The sequence below is a fragment of the Onychostoma macrolepis genome, chromosome 04 (genome assembly GCF_012432095.1).
Source record: "Onychostoma macrolepis isolate SWU-2019 chromosome 04, ASM1243209v1, whole genome shotgun sequence".
NCBI lineage: Eukaryota > Metazoa > Chordata > Actinopteri > Cypriniformes > Cyprinidae > Onychostoma > Onychostoma macrolepis.
In genome coordinates this window covers 6,797,343-6,817,517 of record NC_081158.1, presented here as the reverse complement: position 1 = coordinate 6,817,517, position 20,175 = coordinate 6,797,343, and the positions used below count along the sequence as shown (strand labels likewise).

Sequence of the window (20,175 nt, the reverse complement as noted above, 5' to 3'; positions counted from 1 at the left end):
ACTTTCCTTCCGTCACTGCCGAGTATTGTATGCATTATCGCTGCCCTACAGAGCCCTGTTAGTTTTCCTTGCCTCGCCTCGCCTTGCCTTGCCTCGCCTTTGTCGGATTGTGTTTTCCCCTGCCTGGACTATCGCTGACGTTTTGGATTACCTCTCCTGTCTCGCCCCTTTGGATACTGTTTGCCGATCGTCGACCTACGCTTGTCTTTGTTTACTCTTTGTCTCGCCCATGTTATACCTGTTTGCCACTGTTCGACCCTGCCTGTTATGACCACGTCTCTGCTGAATAAAAGCCTGGATATGGATCCGCACGTCTCATGTCTCGTCAGCCCCGTAACACCACCGATGTTAATCTACTCTCCTGTCTGGTTTGTTTGTCGGACAAAAATGGCAGATTTGGCAGCATTATGATTGCTCAGATTGCCTGTTAATCAAACTCCCGGCGAAGGGTCAATTGAGCAGCCAAAGTTGGGCAAAGTTTAGAAATAACTGGGTCTAAAAAAAAATGACTGCAGTTAATGCCATATGCTGAACTTTTCACATGTTTCTTTAAATAATTTTTTTAATGATGTAAGCTCTTTGTGTCATTTGGAGCGACCACTCATCATGTGGTGCAAACAATAATAGCAATAACTGTATTAAATTAAAAATAAATTATCTAATTTCTGTGGTTTAAATATGAATCACTGCTATAGTATGCTTAAGTGAATGTTATTTTAAAAATATTTTTCTCAGTTTTATGCAATTTACAGAAAAAATAAGTCTGCTAACTACAATTAAGAAGGCAACTCTGAAGTGTTTAGAAAAAGTATTTGCATTTCTTTTGAGTTTTTGTACATAATGATCTCATATTTTTGTTCTACAATTTCAATTACTGAGAACATCAAAAAAAAAAAATTAAGCATGTTAAGGAAATTAATTAATTTGGTAACACTTTACAATAAGGTTCATTAGTTAACATTAGTTAACAGCATTAGTTAACATGAACTAAAAATGAACAATACTTCTACAACATTTATTAATCTTAGTTAATGTTAATTTCAGCATTTACTAATGCATTATTAAAATCACAAGTTGTGTTTGTTAACATTAGTTAATGCACTGTTAACTAACATGAACAACTCTATTTTCATTAACTAACACTAACAAAGATTAATAAATAGTGTAATAAATGCATTGTTCATTGTTTGTTCATGTTAGTTAAAACATTAAGTAATGTTAACAAATGACACCTTATTGTAAAGTGTTACCATTAATTTTAATATAAATCATGGCCACATCGCACCACATGGCATTTTTTAAGGCTACGGCTGATTCATCTAGATGAAAAACACTGTAGGACATTATCGAACGGACACAAAATAATTACAAAACAGCACATTCCTTAGAAGGAGTCTTCTACCAGCCATCTGCAGTCGTAGAACTAGTTAATGATCAACCTCACGCGATTGTTTGGACCAGTTCCTGTCAGGCTTCCTCTCTGTGTCTACTGAAAAGGGATGATAATGACTAACTCAATCAGGAAAAACAAAGATCTCTTGTATCAAAGGACTGAAAGGGTCCTTTTGCAACCCGAGAAGCCTTGTGATCGCGATGTATGGATCATGAACTGCTGTATATTGATAGTCATTTAAAAAATAATAATAATAAAAACAAGGAATTAAAAATAAAAACAAGGAAATTATATAAAAATTGATTTCAAATGAATTTTAAACAGAAAATTATTATACATAAAATACAGTGCAATTAGTTCAGACGTAGCACAGTGCTCATTCAATAAATGCACAGCTAAACAGATTAGTTTTGATTCTGGATTTAAATGTGGCTAATGTTTCAGCACATCTGATCTCTTCTGGAAGCTGGTTCCAACTGCGGGGCGGCATAATAGCTAAAAGCGAACTCTCCTTGTTTTGTGTGAACCTTTGGTATTTCTAACTGACTCGATCCTAATGATCTGCTAGGTTTATATTCAATGAGCATATCTGCAATGTATTTAGGTCCTAGGCCATTGAGTGATTTATAAACGAGTAAAAGTACTTTAAAATCAATCCTAAATTTAACTGGAAGCCAGTGTAAGGACCTGAGGACTGGTGTGATATGCTCAGATTTTCTGGTTCTAGTCAGAATCCTGGCAGCAGCGTTCTGGATGAGCTGCAGCTGTCTAATGGTCTTCTTTGGAAGGCCGGTGAGGAGACCATTACAATAATCCACCCTGCTGGTGATAAAGGCATGAACAAGTTTCTCCAAGTCTTGACTGGAAACAAAACATCTAATTCGTGCAATGTTTTTGAGATGATAGTATGCTGATTTAGTTACTGCTTTGACATGACTACTAAAACTAAGGTCTGTCTCCAGAATCACCCCAAGATTTTTTACTTGATTTTTAGTTGTTTGACCCCTAGAGTCGAGGTATGCATTCACCTTGAGAACTTCATCTTTGTTTCCAAAAAACTGACTTCAGTTTTCTCCTTGTTTAACTGAAGAATGTTCTGGCACATCCAACTGTTAATTTCATCAATGCATTTGCAGAGGGAGTCAATGGGGCTGTAGTCATTTGGAGATAAGGCTAGGTAAATCTGGGTATCATCAGCATAGCTGTGATAGGCAATTTGGTTCTCTCATTATTTGACTTAGTGGGAGCATATACAGGCAAAACAAGAGGGGTGCAAGAATTGAGCCTTGTGGGACTCCGCATGTCATGGACGTCCACTTAGACTTAGGGTGAATCCCATTTCTCTGTCTTACCCCTTCCCCTTAGTTTTGCGCGTTCACGTGAGAGTAAGGGCTATCCCAATTCTCGTTTTGATCGAGGGGTAGGGCTAAGGGGAAGGGGTAGATACCCCTTAAAACCAAGCATTTTCGCGAGCTTACTTGAAACCAAGGGGTACCCAGAACACACTGCGCAACTGGCAACAATGGCGGCCAGATCATCAAGTATTCAAGTATTTTCGGCTTAAATAATTTATTTAAAAATTACGACAGTCTTGTTTTGTGCTCTAGACAGTCCTATACATATATATTTGCAACCATGTTCTTAATTGAAACGTTTTAAAAAAATCGCTAGTTTGCGACGCTAACGTTACATTGCTGATTTGCACAACAGTCCCGCAGACTAGCTTTGAATGGACTCCATGCATTTCTACAGTTTTAACAAGTTTGTAAAACGATCCATAGTTTGTGATCAACACTTGTCGGCTCTGGTGACGTAGCAGCCAGCTAGCAACGGTGTATGATGACGTAACCGTAACCAAGCGGTGTCTCATTTCATTTTCACCCCTAGCGCTTACCACTCTGTTTCGAGGGACAAGGGTTAGGGGTAAGACGAAGGGGTAGGGGAAGGGGAAGGGGTAAGACAGAGAAATGGGATTCACCCTTATGCTCTCCTATACTCACATGATAACCTCTCCCTTCTAAGTATGACCTGAACCATTTGAGTACCATCCCAGAAAGCCCGACCCAGTTTTCTAGTCTCTCTAGAAGTATGTTATGATCGACAGTTTCAAACGCAGCACTAAAATCTAGTAGTACCAGCACTGATATTTTGCCAGAATCAGAATTAAAGCGAATATCATTTATTATCTTAATGAGTGCTGTCTCTGTACTGTGATGCGCTCGGAAACCAGATTGAAAATTGTCCAGGTATCCATTTGAGATTAAGTATTTGTTCAGCTGATTAAAGACTACCTTTTCAATAATCTTACCTATGAAAGGAAGATTTGATATTGGTCTATAGTTACTCAACATGGTGTTATCAAGATTGCACTTTTTCAGAAGGGGCTTAACAACTGCAGTGTCCAAGGAAGTTTGGAAAAGTCCCAGAAAGAAGTGAAGCGTTCACCACTTCTAAGAGATCTGCTTCTAAACTGTTAAGCACACTTTTGAAAAAAGATGTGGAAAGTGTGTCAAGATAGCAGGTTGACGATTTAAGGTGCTGTACTATTTCTTCCAAAATTTTACTATCAATTGCTTCAAAAACAGACATAGTATCTTCTTTTTGAAATTGCGGTCGAATCTGTGTGACCTCTGCATAACTTGAGGATGTGCCAATCTCCTTTCTGATATTATTGATCTTCTCAGAAAAGAATGACGCAAACTCATTGCATTTGCTGTCGGAGAGCATTTCACTGGGAATCTGACTTGGGGGGGGTTTGTCAGTCTCTCAACAGTAGCAAAAATAGTGTGAGTGTTGTTTAAGTTTCTGTTTATAAGGTTTGAGAAGAAGGTCTGTCTAGCTGTGGGTAGTTCCACATTGAAAGCATGAAGGCTGTCTTTATAGATGCTATAGGGCAGTGGTTCCTAACCTGGGGGGCATGGGAGCAGATATACTTTGAGGTAGGGTTGGGTGATAAAACAATAACTACAATTATAGTGATGATTTTCCTCGATAAAACAAGTTCGATTAAACATTCAATGTAATGTTTATGCGGGAACAGCGCTACTCATTTGAACCGCGCCACACGGACCATATCCACTCTGTTCAAACAGCGGCGTAGCACAGAGAGCGCTGACTAAAGCAGATGCGTTTACTCTCCAATCACGCAACCACTAAACAGCGCTGTGAGATCCAGTGAGAAGCTGGATTTTCGAGTTTCGTCTTCCAACACATCCGCTCAGCTTTTCTGCATTGTCTTTTCATACTCTGAACTGCTGCTGATTTTCTCCAAGATGATTTTTGTCTGCCAGACTTCTTGCTGACCTTTACCGGAGCAATATCATCAATAGCATTCCCAACTTTTGCGTTAAATGAGTCCAGGAGAAGATCAACAGTGTCTGCAGAAATGTTTGGTGTTAAAGATATAGCCTTCATAAATAGCGCACTAGTGTTCTCGTTAATGCATCTCTTTCTGACAGAGACAGATCTAGATTCAGCGGTAACAGAGATCAATATATCAAAGAAAATACAGAAGTGATCAGATAGTGCTACATCCTTAATAATAATGGATGAAATCTTTAGACCTCTATTGATGAGTAAATCTAGAGTGTGTCCACGATTGTGTGTGGGTTCATGCACATGCTGAATCAGGTCAAAAGTTAAAACCGTTATACTTTCTTTTGTAGTTTTGATTCCTGCATTATCTATATGAATATTAAAATCCCCTGCAATAGTAAAACAGTCAAACTCTGAGGAAATCATTGATAACAGTTCTGTGAACTCTTCAACAAAGGCTGGAGAGTATTTTGGAGGTCTGTAAATAATGATAAACAGAATGCGTGGAGCACCTTTCAGCACAATACCTAGATATTCAAAGGACAAATACTGACCAAATGACACTTGCTTGCATTGATAAACATCTTTAAATAGAGCAACTACACCTCCACCTCTCCTAACAGTCCTGCAGACACTTGTAAAACTAAAGTTAGGAGGGGCTGTTTCATTGAGGACTGTTGGACTGTAGAAACATAAAATCCATGTTGTTTGTTGTTATTAAATCATTGATCAGAAATGATTTATTTTTTAGGGAGCGAATATTTAAAAATACTGACTTGATGGAATTACATTTTGTCTCTACAGCAATCTTAGATTGATGCATTACAGGCCGCAGATTAGATGGGTCAGCCGTACGGCTTGAGAGGAGGGAGAGCTGGGCCTGCAGTCTTTGGTGGTTGTGGGGCCCGCTGTTTTTTTGTTGATATCTGGGAGCTTGCAGCGAAAGAGTGGGAGAGTTTGGTCCCAGCATACACCAGTTCCTCCATTTTCTGTGAGAAGCTTAGAAGTGGAGATGCTGGAGAGAGGGATAATGTGTCTGGTGAGATGGGCTCTGGCTCTGGTGTTTCCGGTGGCTGTTATATGTTGTCCTGGCTTCCCTGGCTATTTTCCAGAAAGTCTTGGAGCTGTTGTAGTACGTCACAGTCTGTTTGTGATGAGCTCTGTGGGCAGGGCTCAGCCAAGATAGCATCTGTGAGGAGAGCTTGTCTTGGCTGCGTGGCGTTATCAATGTCCTTGTGGGATGTGTCAACCACATGATGACTCGGAAGCTGATAAGAAGTCCTGTGGTCACTCATACTCTGTCCAGGTGTGTGTGTGTGACATTCAGGTTGAGTGGATTGGCAGACACCACTGAAGGATGATGGAGGGAGAAATAGATATTGTCCTTTAGCACTCTTGCACCAAGTTTGTTTGGGTGGAGGCCATCCAGTTTAAACAGTTGTCTATGGCCCCAGAAAAGATTGAAGTTGTCGATGAAGTTGACTCCTTTAATACTGCAGGTTCTTTGTAGCGATGTATTCAGCCCAAGCAGCCATGAAAACATTAAGGAGTTTGTCCATTGTCCTCTTTTATGCTAAGAAATAAGTCACCTGGCAGTTCTCTCCTGAGTGGTTCCACTGCTGCCAGCATTAAGCCTGAGTATGATTCAGTGGGCTATATAACACTTTTAATTGTCAGGAAATTACTTGTCTTTAAAAGTTTTGGTTCAATATACTTACCTGTTGATCAAAAATAACCTTAAACCTATACAATTTTTTTTTTTTTTTGTTTAGTAACTTTCAGGAGGGTGTACTCATTTTTGCAACACATTTTATCACTTTGATAAGAAAATCTTATTTTGCTGAATAATTTTGACATTCTTCTTTGGTAATTGATCAAGCAGACTTGTTGCAACATTTTGCAATTTTGCTATTTTTCAGTTCATCTGATTCTGAATGCATGCACAGCACAACTGTATTTGACGCACTGTAAACTGACGTTTACAGTGTGAAGGCGCACAACTCACCGTCGTTTTGACACACGCAAAGACAGAGCGAGAGAGTCTAAACAAGCAGAAATGATGCACTACATGTAAACAATATTCTTTGTTGCATTTTCCTGTCAAAATAACGGAGTTCCTTTGGAATTCATCAGCTTTTAAGAACTGCCAGTTTCTCCGGTAGTGGGCGGAACTAATGGGCAAACTACAATCTCATTGGCTGGCGTTCACCTATTATCGTCCCTGTTTTGATGTCAGAAAATCAGTTCGAGCGAACGCAGACAATGTGATTAATATGCCACAGCCATATCACCCTGCAGCCCAAGACTGGTTGTCTATGGAAGCTAAGCAGGGCTGAGCCTGGTCAGTACCTGGATGGGAGACCTCCTGGGAAAACTAGGTTGCTGATGGAAGAGGTGTTAGTGAGACCAGCAAGGGGTGCTCACCCTGCAGTCTGTGTGGGTTCTAACGCCCCAGTATAGTGATGGGGAAACTATACTGTAAAAAGCACCGTCTTTCGCATGAGACGTTAAACCGAGGTCCTGACTCTCTGTGGTCATTAAAAATCCCATGACACTCATCGTAAAGAGTAGGGGTGTAACCCCGGTGTCCTGGCCAAATTCCCTCCACTGGCCCTTGTCAATCATGGCTTCCTAATAATCCCCATCCACTTGATTGGCTCTATCTCTCTCTCCTCTCCACCTGTAGCTGGTGTGTGGTGAGCGCACTGGCGCTGTTGTCCTGTGGCTGATGTCGCATCATCCAAGTGGATGCTGCACACTGGTGGTGGTTGAGGAGAGACCCCCCCCCCACATGAATGTAAAGCGCTTTGGGCATATTGCAATACACAAAGCGCTATATAAATGCCTCATTCATTCATTCATAATATCCATGAACCCAATAGGTCATTAATCCTTAGTGTGTTTTATATTGTTATTAGTAATAGAATTAGTAGTAGTATTGTTATCTTTTCAGTATTGTTGTTATATATATATATATATAAACACTAAATGACAAACAATATCTTCAGTTAAAATGACAATTTTTTTCTAAGTCAATCTACTGCAGTATTTCCTCTCTCAATCAGTAGAAAATGTGGTTAACACGTGGTCATGCATGGAAAAAAAAAATGCCGTCATTACTGTGAAACCAGTATAATTTTGAAAAATACTGTGATATAAATTTTTATATACATATACACACAGTGGACATAAAACGTCTACACACCCCTGTTAAAATGCCAGGTTTCTGTGGTGTAACACAATGAGACCAAGATAAATCATTTCAGAACTTTTTCCCACCTTTAATGTAAACTATAACCTGTATAATGGGTAGCCTATGGGGTAGGGTGGCAAGAAAAACTTCTAAGCCTGGCTAAATTGAGCAAAAACACATTTTAAATTTCCCAAAAAGCATGTGGGAAAATGTGTTTGATGAAACTTTTTGGTCATAATTCTAAAAGGTATGTTTGGTGATAAAACAACACTGCACATCACCAAAGGAACACCATACCCACATTGAAGCATGGTGCTGGCTGCATCACGCTTTGGGTTTTTCTTCAGCTGGAACTGGGGCCTTAGTCAAGGTGGAGGGAATTATGAACAGTTCCAAATACCAGTCAATATTGGTACAAAACCTTCAGGCTTCTGCTAGAAAGCTGGAGATGAAGAGGAACTTCATCATTCAGCACAACAACAACCCAAAGCATATCCAAATCAACAAAAGAATGGCTTCACCAGAAGAAGATTGACGTTTTGGAACGGCCCAGCCAGAGCCCAGACCTGAATCCGATTGAAAATCTGTGGGGTGATCTGAAGAGGGCTGTGCACAGGAGATACCCTCGCAATCTGACAGATTTGGAGCATTTTTGCAAAGAAGAGTGGGCAAATATTGCTAAGTCGAGATGTGCCATGCCGATAGACTCATACCCAAAAAGACTGAGTGGTGTAATAAAAATCAAAAGGTGCTTCAATAAAGTATTAGTTTAAGGGTGTGCAACCACTTATGCAACCACATTACTGTATTTAAGTTTTTTATTTTTACTTCCCCCTTCGCTAAAAGATTTCAGTTCGTTTTTAATTGAGTTGTACAGGTTATAGTTTATATTAAACGTGGAAAAAGTTCAGAAATTATTTATCTTGGCCTAATTTTTTTTTACATCACAGAAACCTGGCATTTTAACAGGGGTGTGTAGACTTTTTATATTCACTGTATGTTTTAGATAGATATAAGATTATGATAGATAGATATATATAAGATTATGTTTTGAATAAATGCTGTTTTTAACTTATCAAAGAATCCTGAAAAACGTAGCACAGGTTTCAAATAATATAAAGCAGCACAACTGTTTTCAACATTGATAATATAAGCATTTTAGAATGATTTCTGAAGGACAACGTAAATTAACCTTTTCCAAATTAGGCTTTGTATTGTATTATTAGGGCCCAAGCCAATAAGGCGCAGGGGCCTATTGATTCCTTCAGGATTATTTTTTTTATTTTATTTAATTTTTTTAACCTTCCGGGGGCTTTTTGGGGACCTTAATATTTTTTTTAACCTTCCGGGGGCTTTTTGGGGGCCTTAACATACTCAAAAACTGAAAATTAGCACACACATTGGAATCCGCGGCCATTAGGACGCCGCAGAGGCTGGAACCCCGGCGTGGCACAGGGGCTCTACGGCGCCCCCTGGAACACAGTCTGAAAACTTGATGTATAGCTCACACATACTTGCACGTATTCATATGAAACTCGGTACACATATAGATCTCATTGAGCTGAACAACTTTCACCCTACAGGAAGTCGGCTATTTAGAGCTGTTTGAAAAGCGCATGCTCTGAAATTTGATATACTCCTCTGAGGATTTCCAACCGACTGCCACCAAACTCAGTGAACATGATCTGAAGACATTGGGGATGTTAAATTGCGGAGGGATTTTTGATATCTCGAACGGTTTGCCCATGGCGAGGTGATGAATTATGGCGAAAAATGAGAGACAGGAAATGTCTAATAACATCCACATACATTGTCTGATTTTGATCAAACTTCAGGGATTTGTTCGTTGCATGATGCCGATTGAATAGATGTGACTATTATGAGTAAAAGTTATAGCGCCAGGAAATGTGTCATTTTCAAAATGCTTTGAATTCAGCATCTTATTTTTACCCAATTTGCTTCAAACTTCATCAGAATAATGACAAAACACGGCCAATGTAAAACTGTCAAGGGAATATTGATATGTAAAATACTGTTGCCATGGCAATGTATCAAACTTCAATATTCTTTTACGGTGATTTTGAGGCAGATAACATGCTTAGAATTCCATGAAACTCAATATACATATCCGTATTAATGATAGATAGACACTGGCAAAAGCTCATAAATGGGTGTGGAAGAGGTACTCTATAGCGCCACCTTTTGTCAAAAGTGGGGGGGGTTAGTTTTAGCTACAGACACCAAACTCGGTACATAAATTGTTCTTATTAAGTCGGACAACTTTCTAATTTACAGTCATTAGCTATGACCAACAGGAAGTCGGCTATTTTTATTTTAATGTTTGTTTTTTGAGAAAACAGGCTGTAAATAAATTCATACTCCTCCAAGCAGAAACAAGTAGTTCACACCAAACTTTGTCAATATGACGCCAATATACTAAAGATTTTAAATTGCGGACGGATTTAGGATATCTCGTACAGTGTGGCAATGGTGATTTATTAAAATAACCTTAATTTTCATGAGCTGCCTGTCTGTGTATCAGAATGAAAAATAATGCATAGAATCAGCTGAAATATTCTGTACTGTCAGTATTCTTTTATTTATATATATATATATATATATATATATATATATATATATATATATATAATTTTTTATTGATTTATTTTTTAATAGCTATAGAATATAAAAAGTATTGGTAACAATTTACATTAAGGTCTCTTTGGTTATTACATTAATTAACATGAACTAAAAAGAACAATATATTTTAAAATCATTTATTAATCTTATTTAATGTTAGTTAATACTAACATTAAAAATATAAATTTTATGTTAATTCACAGAACATAAACTAATGTTAAGATACAACTTTAAATTTTAATAATGTATTAATTGTTTTTAACTTAACATTAATAAATGTTATATAATTATTGTTCATGCTAACTCTATAGTTCAATAATATAGTTTTTAATACTAGTTAATTCAAAACTAACAAAGTAAGTATGAACAACATATGTTTTACTATATTTTTGTGTTAGTAAAAATTCTTTATGTTAGTTCATGGTACAGTAACTGATGTACATTAACAAGAAATTTTTATTAATAATGTAGTAGTCAATTTCGAACACATCATTAACCAAGATTCATAAATGCTATAAAATTATTGTTCATGCTAACTTATATAATGTTAAAAAATAATAACTTATTGAAAAGTGTTACAAAATATTTACATATTGTTCTTTATGTGTGAGTTTGTGTGTGAGAGAGAGAATAGAGAGAGACTAACATTAATAAAATCTATATAATTATTGTTCATATTAATTAATATAGTTAATGTTAATAACTGAAACCTCATTGAAAGTGTTACCAAAATGTTATATATTGTTGTGTGTGTGTGTCTCTCACAGTCTTGATAGTTTGGATGAACCCTTTCATTGCTGTATCCCTCAAAACCAGACTGCCAGAAGGTTACTGTAATGCATGTGCCCGCTGGGCACAGTTTTCCTGATGCCACCTGGGTGGCGTTTGCGCTGACGGCTTGGGCCCGCCATCGCTGCTTGCAGCTATATTTTTCATTGTTTTGATCATAAAATTAATTGAAATGCTTACAAACGTTATTCAACTTTTATGATCATGCACTTTTAAAAACCTACAAATGATTTTTATATATGTTATACAGTGATTAACAGCAATGTGCATTTGAATTCTTACAAATGTCATTAAACTAGTTTGTTCATGCACTGATTAATAAAAATGGTAGTTCTAGCTTACAAACCGGTGTTTATGATTAAGACAACACATTAAAATAATACAATAAACACCAGTGTGAAATATCGAGGAACAAAACGAGCTGTTTTGCAGTTAAAAACAGCAGAAGGACCACACTCAATCTAACGGGGGAAATGAGGTGAACAGTGCATTCTCTCCCACTTCATTTACTGTCTTCACTATGTAATGTAAATATTAAATCATAATTGTTTGTGAATAAACAATCTAATCTCACTTTTAACAAACTAAAGGTAAAAATATAACATTCATAATGGATTCAAATTCACAGAAATGTATATAATAAATAAATTTTATGATGTAAAATGCTGTTCATTAGTAAAACCTCACAATAAACTCGACATAAGTAGCAAACACACACACACGCACATATTTGTTTTTGTGAAAAGTGGGGACATCCCATAGGCGTAATGGTTTTTATACTGTACTTACTGTATGTGCTATTGCCCTACACCAACCCTACACCTAAACCTACCCCTTACAGGAGACTGTGCATTTCAACTTTCCCCAAAAAAACCTCACTCTGTATGATTTATAAGCGTTTTGAAAAGTGGGGACATGGGTCAATGTCCTGAGATGTCACCTTCACCTTGTAATACCTGTCATACCTTTGTCATTATACACATCTATGTCCTGACTTTTCACAAAAACGCACACACACACACACATCTAATATCGTGACATTTATGTGACAGCATCATATGAGAAGGACATAGGCTACTGGACTCACCGATAAATAAGACAGGAGTTGTAAGCTTTGGTTCACAGAGTTCAGAAAGTGGGTCTGATCACAAGACGAGCTCGAACAGTTATGTTTTCGATTTCCATGAGTGCGCGCTCAAATAACAAACACCATCCCGACTGTGATTGGTCCATCCTGACGCTAAACGGCTGTGATTGGCTCATTCTTCTGAAGTCTCCTTGTATTTTGTAGAGTTGAAATGTAATAAATTCTGCACGTTTCCAGGAAATAAGTGACTGGATTACGGTCAAACACGGCGGATATAGAGTTGTGCAGGAGTTTCCTGCTGCTGTACATGACCTACACAACAAAACTCTGTTCTCTTACACAAGACCAGAGGGTACTGGAAGAATGGCTATGTTTACTTATTGCATTGTTCTATATAAAATAACACACACACAGAGAGAGAGAGAGATGTATATGACACTGGCATTTCAAAGTAATTATTATAATTATATAATAATTATTTAATTAACTTGCACATTTAATATTGAAGTACATTGATTGATTTATTTACATTTATGTAAATTATTACATCCTACTTGCTCCAAATGGCAATCACATTGACTTTTGGTGTATGTATCTTTTAAATGATAGATTTCTTCTCATTCAGAGTCCAAACTGATGACTGTTTGAATATAAGACTAATGATGCTTTAATCCATTGCTATAGTAATCCAATGATATATATGTTATGCATGTTTGCATGCTGTACATTTGCATGCTGTACATTTGCCCATCCGATTATGTCTTTTGAACTTGAGTTTAGAATAATATTTAAGTAATTCATAAAAAGGGAATGGAAAAAAAAATATTTTTGATTTAGTAATCTTGCAAATATAGTATGTACTGGTGCTTTTCTTAACAGCAGTCTCAGATAAGACTTAGTTTGATGTTGACAGACCATGTTTGCTGTTCTTGACCTAAACTCAACTGAAAGGTCTAAGACATTTTCTATGTACACAAGGCCTATGTCTCTCAAATATTGTTCACAAATCTGTCTAAATCTGTGTTAGTGAGCATTTCTCCTTTGCCGAGATACTCCATCCATATCAAGATGCTGATTAGACAGCATGATTATTGCACAGGTGTGCCTTGGGCTGGCCACAATAAAAGGCCACTCTAAAATGTTCACTTTATGGGGGGTCCGGGGGGTCCGAAAGCCAGTCAGTATCTGGTGTGACCACCATTTGCCTCACGCAGTGCGACACATCTCCTTCACATAGAGTTGATCAGGTTGTTGATTGTTGGATATGCTGGATATTGGCAGGAACTGGAACACGCTGTCGTATACGCCGATCCAGAGCATCCAAACATGCTCAATGGGTGACATGTCCGGTGAGTATGCTGGCTATGCAAGAACTGGGATGTTTTCAGCTTTCAGGAATTGTGTACAGATCCATGCAACATGGGGCCGTGCATTATCATGCTGCAACATGAGGTGATGTTCGTGGATGAATGGCACAACAATGGGCCTCAGGATCTCGTCACGGTATCTCTGTGCATTCAAAATGCCATCAATAAAATGCACCTGTGGTCGTTGTCCATAACATACGCCTGCCCATACCATAACCCCACCGCCACCATGGGCCACTCGATCCACAACATTGACATCAGCAAACCGCTCACCCACACAACGCCATACACGCTGTCTGCCATCTGCCCTGTACAGTGTCTTTTTAGGTCACCCAGCATGACTCCACATGGGAAAGATAGCATGTATGCTTTAAAAAGTGTTTGAATGATGCCTGGACTGTAGTACAGGTTTTCTTCTGAAGTCTCTTCCTCTTCAGTGACTGCTTTGGTTGCCTCATCAAACGCTCTTCTAAACACAGTTGAGAAGCGAGACCTTCCCACAATTGTTCTAGACTGCTCATCCTTATCATCTGCAGTGTTCATCTGTACTCTGTTTTCAGGCATGTCTATGTCCAAGGCGAAGCACAGAATGAGTCCTTGAAGAGCCTTAACACTCTCCTTTACAGAAGCATCCTTGTATTAAGTACAATGCAAAGAACCTGAAAGATCCGAACTGCTTCATCTAGAGCAGTTTTACTCATTGCGCGGCTCGCCAAGCTTTAATTTGTGGCTCGCATGGCAGTAAATAATATGATGATATGATCAATACAGTTATTTCATAAAAACATTAAAAACAAGCAGGGCTATAACATAACCCATTAAAAACTCACACCGTGTCTACACCGGACGCGAGTGTCGCGGTGCGATGCGATGCGGAAAACGCGGACGGAATCGTGGAATCTAGTTATAAAAACAGAATTTACTATATAACGCGTCATTGAATTTGTCAAAGCTGGGATGAATAAATCACAAGTAGGTCATTACATTAAATCAAATCGCGATATGGACTAGTATCTGTAAATATTCCACTGCAAAAATACCATTTAAATATGAATCCTGCGTGTCTCGTTATGAATAAATGCAGACGCGCTGTTTCGTTTACTACACACACACTGGAGTGCGCAGTGTTTTCAGCATCTGCCGTCTCGCCAAATGAGGACATAAATACATTCAACAGTCACTGTCTGCTCTATTACAAATAATTTATATTTAAAAAATACCCAAAACAACGGAATTACAAGATGGAAATATAGACTAGAAAGATATTTAAACTTGCTCTGCCCTTACGTCCAGCTCTTAATGACGAATGTGCTCTTGGATGGTTAGATACATGATGGGCTAATGTAGAAGCAAATAACTTTAAACAAATACCTTTAAAAAAAATAACCCCCTTTGTATTGCATTGCATATTGTATGTTCAAGGATGACAGATGGATATGCAGACATGCTATTTATGACTGGATGTAACTTTTGATACTTTGCGGTAAAAGTGGCTCTCCTATTGAATTTGTCCTATAAGTGCGGCTCTCATGAAAAAAATAGTAAGGACCACTGATCTAGAGTCTGGCTATTTTTGTCTGTCACATGTCTGCAAATGGCCTGGGCCACAGCCTTAAGCACATGGGATGAACAAAGGTGTATCACAGTGAAGTTTTTGCTGTCTATCCCATCATCCTTGCTAGTGTTGTCAAAAGACCCGGTACTTCGGTACCAAGTCGGTACTACTTTTTTTTACTACACACACTGAAGCGCGCCTGACGCTTGCGGTGATTTCAGCATCTGCCATCTCAATGAGAACATAAATACATAAACAACATCTACAGAACTGCTCTGAGTCACTTCACGAGCATTTTACCGTTTCATTTGAGTAAAACCAGCATCATATCATATAGCTACACAAAGAAATTTAAAGGTATTCACGACAACCCGTCAAAATAAAAGTTTATCTTAAAGACATTGTGCCAGAAATATATTACTATTATTTAGTAGAATGTATGTGATACTATTACTACTGTTGAAAAAAAATAATATTTTAAAATAAATAATCACACAATATTTCTTCCATATTTTTATTTTAATAGTAAATCCCCTTTATTTACCAAAAAATAAAATGTGTTTAAATTTCATTAATTAAAAGACAAATTAAATTTGGGTGAAACTTTACTGTTTTTCATACTTTTATTACTTGCGGAAAAACTTGAAACACAATTTAAATAAGTATAAAGAATGGCATTGAGTTTTGTAAATTTTATTTTTGTTTGACTTCATTATTAAAAATAGTGTGAGTTTTAATTAGCATGTGGTACCGAAATTGGTACCGAGAACCGTGGATTTTCACTGGTATCGGTACCGAATACTGAAATTTTGGTACCGTGACAACACTAATCCTTGCCCTGGCAAACATGAAAACATCTGTCAAGGTGACAGAATGATAGAATGCTCTCTTTATTGAAAGCCAATAGAACAGCTTGTATAAGTGCCCAACTAAAATCTGTTTCCAAATACCTGATTGTCAGTGTAGTGAACTTTGAGAGGTTGTGCACAAACTGCATCAGCCAGAAAGAAACAGATGGCACAGTGTAGTCATTTGACAGCATTTCAGCAATGGGCAAAGGTGGTGTGCAATGGCCCTGACCTGCCAAAACAAGGGGATAGTACAACGCTCTCTTTTTCTGTTCTGGTATTTTAGACACCACACTACCAGTGGCAAATAGAGGGTTACTGGTGACTTTTTCCTCATATGTGTCCACTAAGATTGAAATTCCCTTTTCAGTGTACATGTGACAGCTGAAAGGATCCACCTGGAAGTTCTGAATGTAACCCGGCAAATGTCGGTAACTGGTGTCACATTCCTTCATAATCCATTTCTAACAAGACATTGTCATATAAGGGCTTTTCACACACCGCTTTTAACCCCGGGTAAAAACACGTTTCACACCTGTAATTTGAAAGCGGTGTTACTAAATTTATTTAAAAATGGCTATCCCTGCCTGTACAGCTGATCAGCTGTTCCTCAATCTTCGCTGATCTAAAGACATAAGCGGCGACGTTTTTAATAACTGGCAAGATGCGTGAAAAGCCATGTAAACAGGTTGCCTGCTGTTCGTCCAATCAGAGACAGTGACACCGCAAATAAGAACGTTAACCGGGGTTTAGGAATGTACCGTGTGAAACATCTGTTAATGAGTACCCAGGGTTAACAGTTAACCTCAGGCATAGTATGAGCAGTGTGAAACGTGATTACAGATAACCCAGGATTCCGCTTATCCGGGGTTTAGGATGACCCAGGGTTAACAATTTCAAGTGTGAAAAGCCCTGTAGTGATGCAGCCTTTTTTACCTCAGAGGAAATTACTTTTAAGATGTCTCTGTTAAGAGACCTCGTTAAATTTCCTGCCATAATTTCTTCCACAGGAGTCCTCCTGAGCTTACTGTAGTAAACTTGGCTCACTCCTTTATGGATGACTTTTGCTATTTTTCCCCTACGGATATTGGATGCCTGTAACAGGACTGACGAGACGTGAGGCGTGCGGATCCATGTGCGAGCTTTTATTGAGCAGAGACGTGGTCATAACAAGCAGGGTCCAACAGTGGCAAACAGGTATAACATGGGCGAGACAGAGAGTAAACTAAGACAAGCGTGGGTCGACGATAGGCAAACAATATCCAGAGGGCTTGGCAAGAGGGGTAATCCGATAACGAAAGCAATGGTCTAGGCAGGGGAAAACACAATCCAAAACAGGCAAGACTAGGGAAACTAACAGGGGCTCTGTAGGGCAGCGATAAATGCATACAATACTCGGCAGTGAGGCAGAGAAAGTCCAAGGCTTATAAAGAGTGTCCAATGGGTTTCAGCTGTGTAATCAGTGCAATGATCAGGTGAGCATGTGATTAGTGAGATGGCTGATGGGAAATGCAGTCCATTGTGATGTGTGGTGTGAAAGTCAATATGATGGAAAGGCGACCTCTTGTGGCAGTCGGACGGAAGGTCGCAAACCAGATTCGTGACAATGCCTGGCGTTTTTCGAGTGTGTTCTTTTAAATGGCAGATTTGTCCACGGCGATAAACCTTTCTCTGCATGTTTGTAGGTTTTCTCTTCATCAGAAAGATGTACTGAGCTCTGCACGTTGGAAATGTGCAAACTGCACGAATGTTTACAAAAGCACAATTCCTTTTTCTGCTGTGCATCAATCTGGCATGTTGGTACTTGAAGGCAAGTACACAGTTAGTGTTCACTTTGTTGAATGCCTCATATATGATATGAGTCCACGGTTTCCTTAATTGCACTGAACCTATTTTTGGTTTTATTGCTCTCCATTGCTTTTTTGTTGAGTGAAATCTTAAAGGTTTTTGGACCTTTCAAACCTTTCTAATCTTCTTTGGATTTATCTGTGGTTGACTGTCCTTTTCAACATTTTCTGTTGCTGTAACCAATGAGTCAAAAGCATCTTTGACTGTTAGTGACTCATGTTTGCTATCTGTCCTTTCCTTGGCAAAATCGGCCACCATTTCACTCAACTCCCTTACAAAAAATTACTGCAGTTTTTCAAAAAGTAATACTGCAGTTTGTTACATGTAGAAAAATGCAGTTTTTTGCATTATAGCCATTTTACTGCAATACATCTGATGTACTATTGAAATACAACTGCAGTAGAGCTGTAGTATTACTAACAAACAACTGCAATAGAACTGCAGTATTACTGCAATACAGCTGAAGTATTACTACAATTATACTGCAATAAAACTGCAGAAGTACTGCAATATATAATACAACTAAAGTACAATTCAGTACTACCAAAGTGCAATACTAATAAAATGCTGTACAGTAACACTGAAATACAACCAGAATATTCAGAATAACAAGTTTTATTTGCACACATCTGCAATATAATAAATTAAGGTACAAAACAACAGTGAATGTCTCAAACAGCAATGCAACAATAAATGATTTCACTTTTCTTTAGACTTAAAATAACAGGCTGAGAGTTACACTAAATGTATTTAGTGTTTATTTACAAATCACACAATCATGCACATTTCTTCCCACATTATTCAGGCAGGATTCATTTTATGAAGAGCTTATCCTCATTGTTCTGCTTGGTTCTTATGACTGCCTTCATCTCAGATGTGGAAACACTATTTTGGATGTAGTCTGGAAAAACAAACAAACAAAAACTCAGTAACACTTTTCACCACAGGCGTATTTACTATGCTTAAAATAAATCTTGAATTGTGACCAAGTGTTTGTGAACAGTGTTCATTTCTTATGGCATATTGGTCCGCATTAACAATGTCTTTGAACACTAAAAAAGAAGTTAAAAGTTTGGTTCACCCAAAAATGAAAATTCTGTCATCAATAACTCACCCTCATGTCGTTCCAAACCCGCAGGTCTTTCGTTCATCTTCAGAACACAAATGAAGATCTTTATAATGAAATCTCAGAGCTTTCTGTTCCTCCACTGATAGTCCATGCAGCTACACAATAACATGCATTTCTGGAAAAAAGCATAAACACAATCATGTTTAAATACTGTACAGAGTCCTCCAAAATTATTTGCCCTCTTTATCATTTTGGTTTTTCATTCAAAAAAATTCTAACCTTAAATTAAAAAATAATCATTTTATAATTTACAAATATATGTATATACTATTAGAATACATGTGTTCCACAGTTATTGTGCCCCCTTTATTTAATACTGTGTGTAACCTATAACCCTCTACACATAAGTGCTAATCCATGGCTAGGTGTGCATTACATGATTTTAATGCATGAGGTGGAGGCAAAGAACCACTCGACATGAAAGGGGTTGCCTCCACTGAAGTTTATTAAAATTGTGTAATACACACCTGTTACAGCTAGTTTAAAAAGTTAAGTTAAAGCTACCCTTAAAGAGATAGCTAACCCAAAAATGAAAATTCTGTCATTAATTAGTCACCCTTGTGTGGTTTCACACCCGTAAGACCTTCATTCCTCTTTGGAACACAAAGATACAGTATTTTTAAAGAAACAGATTTCTGACCCTGCATAGAGAGCAATGCAACTTACACATTCAAATGACTCCAGTTGTTTTAACTCAATTTTATGAAGAGTGTTTGCGTCCAAAAAAAAAAAAAAACTAATTTACCACTTATTTACAAAAATATTGATCTGTAATGTGCATTCATGAGAGCATCACAACGCATGAGTGTTGCGTTCATACGACAGAAGACTAAACTGAGGTTAAACCACTGGAGTCACATGGATTACTTTCACAATGTCTTTCCTATTGTTCTGGAACTTAAATGTGTAAGTTGCGTTGCTGCCTATAGAGAGGGGTCAGAAAGTTCTCAGACTTCATCAAAAATATCTTAATTTGTGTTTTAAAGAAGAAGAAAGGTATTTCGGGTTTGG

General features: G+C 37.9%; 1 protein-coding gene across 1 annotated transcript in view; it reads right to left on the bottom strand.

The window, feature by feature from the left end:
* The window catches only part of LOC131538459 (membrane-spanning 4-domains subfamily A member 4A-like), a 31,912-nt gene extending 19,407 nt beyond the window's left edge, over positions 1-12,505 (bottom strand). Inside the window, exon 1 of the mRNA XM_058772336.1 lies at positions 12,418-12,505. The gene's annotated coding sequence lies outside the window, so the exon portion shown is untranslated. The remainder of the gene's footprint in view (positions 1-12,417) is intronic.
* Positions 12,506-20,175: the final 7,670 nt, after the last annotated feature.